We start from the raw sequence: 10,776 nt of genomic DNA on the forward strand, positions 1-10,776 counted from the left end.
AGCCAACGGTCTTGCTGTCGAGACCGTCGTGTCGCAGCCGATCAAGATTCCAGTTGAATCCATGGTCGAATACGAATTGGACCAAACCAAATTTGAGGAATATCTCTCATCATCCTCTTCAAGATCTTCTTTGTCTCGCAAATACAAGAGGATCTCACAATTGAGGAAGACTTACATGCCAAAGAAGGCACAAAATGAAGACTCTAGCTTGATTGTTGCTGAGGATTTCATTCGCAACACCTCTGCTCACAGTGGCTCTTATCTAGTTAAAGAGTCATCAAATCAAAGTCCGCCGGCATTGACGAAAAGAGCTCATCAGAGACAACGCCAACGCCGTGCTCGCCAAATGGCTAAGGCCTTGGAACAAACTGACGGGGTTCGTTATCACGCGGACCTAGAGTCGAGGAGATATCGAGTGATTCAGTTGTCTCAACAACCAATCACTCGTATCTCTGCTAAAATAACGACAGATGAATGGACTTTTGTCAAAAGGGCTCGCTTGACCCTCGAAGAACGTATACAAAAACGTCGTGCAAACGTTGCTCATGCCCGTGCTCTCTCACAACAAAGACGAGAAAGGAGGAAGGAAACGGTGACCAAAGAACCACCGAAACTCCGCCAAGTTTGGATTCCGAAGTCTGGACTTATGCAAAATCAGTATTCGGAGCCCGTTAAGACTCCATACCCGCAAGGGGGTGGTTTTAGACGTGCGACTCCCGACATAACCTTGGATCGCTCAAAGACAAAGATAAATTGTCCTGAGAATGCCAACAAGGTTTTATACCCCCAGAAGAAGACGTATTCACCAAATGATATCGTCATACCTAGGAGGTCATGCCAACAGACGATACGATTTTTTGGCAATCATACCGATGAATCGTATTATCAAGTTGGGGTTGTGAATAATTTTTGAAAAAGAGTTATTCGAGAAATAAACTCTCGTTGTTCCTGTGCGTGACTCGTTAAAACAGCATTATCAGAATGTAACTGTTTTAAACAAGAAGCCATCTCACGAAGAGTCTTTGTATTGTCGAAGCCTAAGCCGAGACATTTCCGCAAGAGAAAATCAACTGCCCAAGATGATGAATTCCTTGAAGTCACTATCAACGTGGCTGATAAAAGAAAGTCTAAGCGGCATTGAAGTGACTCAAATCCCGACTTTTCTCCGAGAGGAAAAGTCAATCCAAGAATTGCTCAAAGGATGTCTCGACTACAATTAGGAGCCATCAGACGCAGAGATTACAAAAGAATGCAAGAGGGAATGTCCTCGGAGGATGAATTCTCAGACACTTGTTCAACCATTGCTTCTGATGATACAATGTCTAGCACGGGACAAACCAAAGAAGTGTTCACAATCACTTCTGATCAATTTGCTCAAATGCTTCAAGAAGCTCTAGCAAAGCAACATGAAGAAATCAGAGCTGAGATGAAGACAGAGATGAAGTTAGCTATTCAACAAATGAGAGAGTTGCTAACGCAACAACCTCAACCTCCTGAGTCTAGTCAGTGAGCTGAATCCAGCCGCCACACTCAGAATGGTGTAGATGATAGTGATCCAGAAGTGGATGAAGTCATTATGACTGATACACCTTCCAATGACAATAAAGTTGGGGGTGGTTCAACAGATCCTCCCAATAACAACATTGGGGTGGTTCAATTGCACCGCTTAGTAATACTGGGGGTGGCCCAATTATCTCTGCTCGACATCATTCAGAAAGAGATGAAGACGATGACGGAAAATGAAAGAGCTTGAAAACAAAGTCAACGCATTGATGACGGCCCAAGAAGTGAAGAGGATGGATATTCCGTGTCCCTATCCAAGAGAATGGGATTCAATACCATACCCGGCCAAATTCAATCTGATTAACTTCACACCGTTTGAGGGGAAGAGATCGCCGATTCAGCACTTGATTTATTTCAAGTCTCATTTGGGCATGATCTCTGAAAACGAGGCTTTAATGGTCCGGTCATTCGTTGGCACCCTTCGCGGACCCGCCTTCGATTAGTACCGACGGCTCAAGCCAGAGAGCGTCAACTGCTGGGATGACATGGAAAGTTTGTTCCTCAGCAATTTCTTTGATGATGACACCGAAGTGTCAATCGGAACCCTTTTGGATGAGAAGCAAAAAGACGGAGAGTCAGTCGACGATTTTGTCAAGCGCTTCCGTGGCAAAGCAATGAATTACAGAGATCCTATTACAGAGGAGTTTATCCTGCAAACATGCCACAATAACCTCTCCATCGATGTTCTGGAAGCTCTGGGGGTCGTGCCATCCACAACTTAGAAGGAGTTAAAATCTCGGGGTGAACAAGCTGAGCACTTTCTTAAAAGAAAGAAAGCTGAGAGAGGCCAACCAATGACATCTGCAATCATTGAGAATGCGACTCTCGATCCGAGGTTTCAAAAGGAATATTCTTTCGAAGATGATGAAGCTCCAGCCATATTGGAATACCTCCTCGCTAATGACAAAATCGAGCTACCACCTATTAAAGATCAGGATGGAGCTAAGAGGATTACGGATCCAAACTATTGTGCGTACCACAGAAGGGTTCTTCATCCCACCGAGATCTGCTTTGGACTCAAAAATAAGATCCAAGCCTTAATTGACTCCGGCGTCATAATGACGAAAGAGGTCGAGTAAAGACGACCATACAACTCCAGTGGGTGCACGAGTATAAACTGTTTTCTCACACTCCAAAGAGTATATGAGTATAAACTGCTTCTCGATTATCCAACTGAGTACAATGTTAAACCCGGTTTCGCAAAGGAAGCTGGGGGTGGATGATTTATATAACGGGAAGTTCCTGGAAAATCTTATATTCTTAAGGATAACCCGAACATGCGACTGAGGATAACGTACTCCTCGTTACACCCAGTTTTGCAAAGAAAGCTGGGGGTGGATAATTCATGTAACGGGAAGTTCCCGGAAGAATGTTAAATGTAATATTCTTAGGGATAACCCCGATCATTATGAACAAAGTGATAAACACTAAACTCCTACTATGACTTCCGAATACTCTTTTGCTGAGATGAGATTCGATCACCTCTTTAGATCAATCTTCCCTCACAAAATTCCCATTTTGGTCAAACCTTTAAACAGTTAGGACCAAAGCCAAAATCCCCTCTCGATTCGTTCCATGAACGAGAGGTCCACAAATTGAACGATCAAACCTTTAAACAGTTAGGATCGTCTCAAATTCCCATCTTGGTCAAACCTTTAAACAGTTAGGACCAAAGCCAAAATCCCCTCTCGATTCGTTCCATGAACGAGAGGTCCACAAATTGAACGATCAAACCTTTAAACAGTTAGGATCATCTAAAATTCTCATCTTGGTCAAACCTTTAAACAGTTAGGACCAAAGCCAAAATTCCCTCTCGATTCGTTCCATGAACGAGAGGTCCACAAATTGAACGATCAAACCTTTAAACAGTTAGGATCGTCTCAAATTCCCATCTTGGTCAAACCTTTAAACAGTTAAGACCAAAGCCAAAATCCCCTCTCGATTCGTTCCATGAACGAGAGGTCCACAAATTGAACGATCAAACCTTTAAACAGTTAGGATCGTCTCAAATTCCCATCTTAGTCAAACCTTTAAACAGTTAGGACCAAAGCCAAAATCCCCTCTTGATTCCTTCCATGAACAAGAGGTCCACCTTCGATTTGCGCAATCAAACCTATAAAAGTTAGGATTGCTTCCAATCTCAATTGATCAAACCTTATTCAGATTCTCTGAATAGAAATCCCACTTCCTTTGTACCAGGAGATAGAATATAAAATTCTTCCTCTCCGATTCTGGGTTCATCTCTACCAACAAAAAAAAGACCAGGAGATAGAATATAAAATTCTTCCTCTCCATCATCGGGTTTATCTCTACCAACAAACAAGAGACCAGGAGACAGAATATAAAATTCTTACTCTCCGATTCCGGGTTCATCTCTACCAACAAACAAGAGACCAGGAGATAGAATATAAAATTCTTCCTCTCCATCATCGGGTTCATCTTTACCAACAAAAAAGAGACCATAGTACTCCAATAGGTACACGAGTCTAAACTATTTCCCTATCATCAACAGGAAGTTTCTGGAGAATATTACTCAGAATATTCTTAAGAATAACCTGATTGCCTCCTAACAGGTATATGAGGTTAAACTATTTCCCGAACACTCCAATAAAGTAGATGAGTATAAACTATATCCACATTCTTCAATAGCAGTTCTAATTCAAGACTTCGACGACGGTCACGTGATAAACGCAGCATCGGAGGAATTTTAGCTATTCTACAAAGCACTGAATAGGCTAAAAGATGACGAAGTCAAGAGTTGAAGCCATTTACGGGTCCTTCCGTATGATCTACTCAATCAAGCCTTAAAGGGATTGCAAATAAGGCCTGTCTTATCCAAAGTGCCCCAGACTCCTCTATAAAATAATACGTCTGGAACACTTTGGAGGGGGTATCTGTAGGCGTCAAAAAATGCTGAAAGATATCCAAATACAGCTCAAGAGGAAATCATCCAAAAAAGGCAGAAGAACACAAGGTATCAGACTAATCTCGCACCGCGACAGTCTTTACTGTCTCGCACGCGAGACAGATTGACTGTCTCGCCGTGCAGACCAGTCTTACTGTCTCGCACACGAGACACGACTATGATGTCTTCGCGGTGCGAGACAGTCTTTTCTGTCTCGCGGGAGAGACAAGACTTTTACTGTCTCGCCCACGCGAGTACAGACTTTACTGTCTCGCGTGCGATGACAGTAATTTACTGTCTTCGCTACGGTGAGACCACGCTTTAAAGATGGTTCAAAACAACCTTTGTAAACTTGCGCTGACACGTGGCCACTAACTGTTTCAAAGAGCGTGGGAAACGATCGTGGGCGATAATCACTGATGAACTGCCAAAATCAACAAGTTTGAAACGGTGAGACAGCAGTTAAAAACGAAAATACCTGCGGTTACGTTTCCGAGACTAATGCGCGTTACTGTCTCGTGGGCCGAGACAGTAAACAGCTGTCTCGTCGCTGCGAGAAGCAAACACTGTCTCGGCAGCCGATAGGGGCTATAAATACCCCCCGAAGGCCATTTGTCACAGGGGCTGATCATTTGGAGCACTTCAGAGCAGACAGAGTAGAGTTCTTGAGCTTCCGGCAACTCCTTGAAATTGAGCTTTGACTTGATTTCAAGAAGAACGACTATCTTACTTTGATAAGATATCGTTTCAAGTTCTCACTTCGATAAACGAAGTCAAAATCATTAAACCCCTTATGATTCAATCAGAATCTGTGATTTGGTGGTCCACGAGTCAAAGCGCTCCCGGCACAGGCAAAGATCCCATGCAAGCAGCGATTCAAACAACGATCCTGCGTTTGTTTCCCAAAAGTTGTAATTTTTATTTTGTTGTGTAAAAGAAGTCTTATAAAAAGGCTATCTCTTTTTGAATTTATTGTAATCGACTGAAGATATAATGAATTCCACAGCAGAACCAACTTTTGACGCAAACAACCATATGTGAAGATTGTGCTAAAGGTAAACAAACTAAGTCTACCTTCAAACCTATCAATGAGGTATCAACTTCTAAACCCTTGCAATTACTTCATCTAGATTTGTTTGGTCCTATGCGTGTTACCTCTCTTGGAGGCAAACACTATGTTTTTGTTATCATTGATGATTTCTCTCGTTTTACATGGACAATTTTTCTTACAAGCAAAGATGAATGTTTTGATGAATTCTCAAATCATGTTAAAAGAATTGAAAATAAAAAGGATTTGAAAGTTGTCAAAATTAGAAGTGATCATGGTGGTGAGTTTCAAAATATTTTTTTTTATGATTTTTGTGCTCATCGTGGTATAACTCATGTGTTTTCCGCTCCTAGAACACCACAACAAAATGGTGTTATTGAACAAAAAAATCGAACCACACAAGAGATGGCACGAACTATGTTGAACTCTTTTGATTTGCCTAAATATTTTTGGGTGGAAGCCGTCAATACGGCTTGCCATGTTTTAAATCGTGTTTTGATTAGACCAAAGCTTAAGAAAACTCCTTATGAACTATTTTATGGGAAGACTCTTTTTATTGGTTATTTTCGTATATTTGGTTGTAAATGTTTTATTTTAAATACAAAAGATCACCATGATAAATTTGATTCAAAAATTAATGTTGGCATTTTCTTAGGGTATGCACCTCGAAGTAAGGCTTATAGGGTCTTCAACAAACGAACTCTTGTTATTGAAGAATCTATAAACGTTACTTTTGATGAGACTAATATTGGTTCACAAGTTATTTTGCCTAGGAAAGATGATGATGATGTTGAGGGAGGATTTGAACTTATGCAACCTATAAATACACCCTCAATAGAAGCACAAAAAGATGTGGAAAGCACCAACACTCATGTTCAAGAAGAACTCCCCAAAGCATGGAAATTTGCATCAAATCATCCAAAGGAGCAAATTATTGGGAGTCCTTCACAAGGGGTTGTTACTCGCTCAAAGGCTTTGAGTGAGTGTGGTAATGTTGCATTTCTATCTCAATTAGAACCTAAGAAAGTTAATGATGCTTTAAATGATGAATTTTGGGTTTTAGCTATGCATGATAAACTAAATAATTTTCGAAGAAATGATGTTTGGAAATTAGTTCCTAAACCTAACAATGCTAGTGTTATTGGTACTAAATGGGTTTTTAGGAAATGATGTTTGGAAATTAGTTCCTAAACCTAACAATGCTAGTGTTATTGGTACTAAATGGGTTTTTAGAAACAAACTTGATGAACATGGCATTGTTACTAGAAATAAAGCTTGTTTGGTTGCCCAATGATACAATCAAGAGGAGGGCATAGACTATGACGAAACCTTTGCATCGGTTGTAAGGTTGGAATCTATTAGGATGTTTTTGGCATTTGCTAGCTTTAAAGATTTTAAATTATTTCAAATAGATGTTAAAAGTGCTTTTTTAAATGGTTTCATAGAAGAAGAAGTATATGTTGAGCAACCCTCCGGTTTTATAGATCATGCTCTTCCTAATCATGTTTACCGGGTTCAAAAAGCTTTGTATGGGTTGAAACAAGCTCCTAGAGCTTGGTATGCTCGCCTCTCTAGTTTTCTTCTTGAAAATGGTTTCTCTAAAGGAAAAATTGATAATACTCTTTTTGTGAGAAAAAGGAAAAATGATTTTATTTTAGTGCAAATATATGTTGATGATATCATTTTCGGTGCTACTAATGAATCTCTTTGTAAGGATTTTTCTAAAGTTATGCAAGATCATTTTGAGATGAGTATGATGGGAGAGCTCACATTCTTTCTCGGGCTCCAAGTCAAGCAAACTAAGGATGGGATATTTATTTCTTAAAGCAAGTATGCTAGAGAATTGGTGAAGAAATTCAATTTGGAGAATTCTAAGCATGTACCACTCCCATGAGTACAAGTGTCAAGCTTGATGCGGATGATAGTGGTGAGGATGTGGACCAAAAACTATACCGAGGTATGATAGGTAGTCTTCTTTATCTCACCGCTAGTAGACCCGATATCATGTTTAGTGTGTGTGCCTGTGCACGTTTTCAAGCTTCTCCTAAAGCATCTCATTTGATTGTCGTTAAGAGAATTATTAAATATGTGCATGGAACTATTGATCTTGGTTTATTTTATCCAAAAAGCACATCTTTTAATTTATATGGTTTTTGTGATGCCGACTTTGCCGGATGTAAGGTAGATCGCAGGAGTACGAGTGGAACATGCCAATTCTTGGGAAATTCTCTTGTTTCTTGGGCTTCCAAGAAACAAAATTGTGTTGCATTGTCCACTACGAAAGCGGAATACATTATCATCGGCTTATGTTGTGCCCAAGTTTTGTGGATGAAACAAAGCTTAGTTGATTATGATTTGATTTTTCAAAATATAAAAATCTTTTGTGATAACACTAGTGCTATTAATATTTCAAAAAATTCAGTTTTGCATTCTAGAACCAAGCATATTGATGTGCGCCATTATTTCTTACGCGACCATGTAGAGAGACAAGATGTATCCCTTGTGTTTGTTGACACCAAATCTCAATTAGCGGATATATTTACCAAGCCTCTTGGTGAAGATGATTTTTGTCGCATAAGAAATGGTTTGGGCTTATGCACTATGTGAAAGTTCTATTTGCTTGCTTGTTTAGTTGCATTTCACATGCATATTTTGTTTATTTTTTTACCACATTTTGATGGTGACAAAGGGGGAGAGAAATCTCCTCATTTGTGCACATAGTAAGGGGGAGCTCATAGATAGGGGAAGCTTCTATCTATAATTCATATTTATTTTGCTCTTATATAATGGTTGGTTGTTATCATCAAAAAGGAGGAGATTGTTAGCCCTTATGTTTTGATGATATTTTACAACCACCATTATCGGTACTAATGGCTTGTTGAGTGAAAATATAGTGAATACGTATATCAAGCTTGTTAGTGCCAAGTATGGAGGATTGGATGGAATATGTGCTACAACGATGATATCCAAAGGAGGAGGAGGAGGCATAGTGATGAAGCAACATTCATTCAAGAACACAAAATGCAATAAGAAGCTTCATCCAACTCAAGCTATATCAAGACTCAAAGAATTGTATTCTACGTGAGGATATTAGCTAGTTTTTATTTTCTCTCTAGTACTAAAATGTAGGCAAGTAGTTAGATTTAAATTGAAGCTATTGGGATATCACACACACATTTTCATACTTACAGTTTTGAGCGTTTTCACAAAAATACTACTTTTCACAAGTATGAGGATCTATTAGCAAAATTCCTTTTCCAAACAATTTGTTTTTAGTGTCAAAAAGATTTTATAGAGTTTCACAATTTTTAGAAGTCAATTAAATATTTTATAGAATTTTTAAGAGAGTCAAAACCAGGTTTTTTGAATGTGTCAGTTTGCGGTCGACCGCCACGGTCGACCGCGTCTGAGTTCATTCGTCAGTGGGCAGCAGAGACTTTCACGGTCGACCGCCGCGGTCAACCATGAGCTCGAGATTTCCACGATCGACCGCTACGATCGACCGCAGAAGTCTCTGGATGTTTTCTCAGTTTCTGAACTGTCTCACGGTCGACCTTGAAATTAACACGGTCGACCGCCGCTTAATTCAAACGGTCTTCTGGTACAATTCTCAGCGCCGATTGTACACAATCTCAGTGCCGATTATTTTTCTGGATTTGGGGGATTAGGGTATGGGTTTAAACAACTGGTTTCTCCTATTTAAACTTATACACTCCTTTTTCCTCAAGTGGCCCAAGCTTTTGGAAAACCAGAGACTTTGTTTACTGAGAGCCAAAATTTTCAAAACCTATTTTTTTGTGTTTTCTCAAGTTCATATCCCAGCTTTAGTTTAATCTTTCTTTTTGTCATAGGAACATTGTAAAAAGAGAGTTCTTACACCATTACTACTGTTTTCAGAGCTTGATCTTGTGGAGATCAACTTGTGTGGGAGTGTGATCTTGTGGAGATCAACTGTGTAGTTGTGAGATCGTGAGGAGATCGTTATGTAGAAGAAGTTTCGGCTTCCAAACCGGGTTGTGTAGTGGATTTCTCCTCGAGAGTGGGGAGCGGGGACGTATGTCAGCGGACCGAACCTCGTTAACACATCGCGCGTCATAAGGATAACGATTCCTAACTCTATCTCTATTTCTACTGTTGTTCATTTTGTGGTTTGTTGCTTGTCTTAATTTTTATTGCACATTTTTAGCCTTGAGACCCTAATCACCCCCCTCTAGGGTCCAATACTTTTTGAAAACCAGCATGTGTATTATCATGTTTATAATCATTTCCCAAAGTTTTATATTTTTCTGAATTTATTTGCTATTTTTAAGGGTAGTTTAAAAATCAGCATTTTATTTTTCAAACCTGGATATTTGAAATATCAGTTCGCGGTCGACTGCCCTTGGCACTGCGGTCGACCGTCGATAGTCCAGAGACTATGCTCTATTTTTCAACAGCTCACGGTCGACCGCCTTTAGCGCTACGGTCGACAGCCAATTTTCCAGAGACTTGAGATTATTTTTTAGAACTTCCCACGGTCGACCGGATGTGGCTCTGCGATCAACCGTGGCTTTTTCAACCTGTTTGCCAACGGCTAGTTTTGGCTCGTGGTCGACCACCAGTGGCTCTAGTGGCTCTGTGGTCGACCGCCGATCAATAACGGCTATATTTCTGCACTTTCCAAATTTTGTGGGATTTTATTTTTTTGGTCATTTTGCTTGGGTTTCTACTGATGTTTTGGAAGGCTATAAATACCTCATTGCTCTCATCTTTCAACATAACTAAGAGGATGTTTTAAGAAGGTTTAACAAGGGTTTGAAGTTTTGTTTAGTGTTTGTTTAAAAAGCTTTTAAGCGTTTGAGAGTTTGTTTTGTGAAAACAATTTTACAAGGGCTTGAGGAAGATCATCCATCGGTGTTTGAGCATCCAACTCTTCTCCCTCACTCTCTTGATCTATTGAGAAGTTTTCTAAACTCATATCTAGCTTTACTTTTATATATTTGTTTGATTATCATTCATTAAAGTTAGTTTTTATATTGAGTTTAGATTTGATAAATCTCATTATTTCATTAAAGCTAGTATTTTTATACATAGTATTAACTTTGAGTTGTGCTTAACTTAGTTCTCATCTTGTTTAGAGAACAAATCAATTGTTGTTATTGTGCTTAATTATGAGGACCACTTTGTAATATACTAGTACACCAAGAGGAGTGTGTGGTGAGAGACGGGGTCATCCCAAGAGAAGTGGGGTAGGTGGTAATGCCTAGAGAGAGGTGGTAAT

The sequence above is a fragment of the Asparagus officinalis genome, chromosome 6, assembly GCF_001876935.1.
Source record: "Asparagus officinalis chromosome 6, Aspof.V1, whole genome shotgun sequence".
In the NCBI taxonomy this organism is placed as follows: Eukaryota; Viridiplantae; Streptophyta; class Magnoliopsida; order Asparagales; family Asparagaceae; genus Asparagus; species Asparagus officinalis.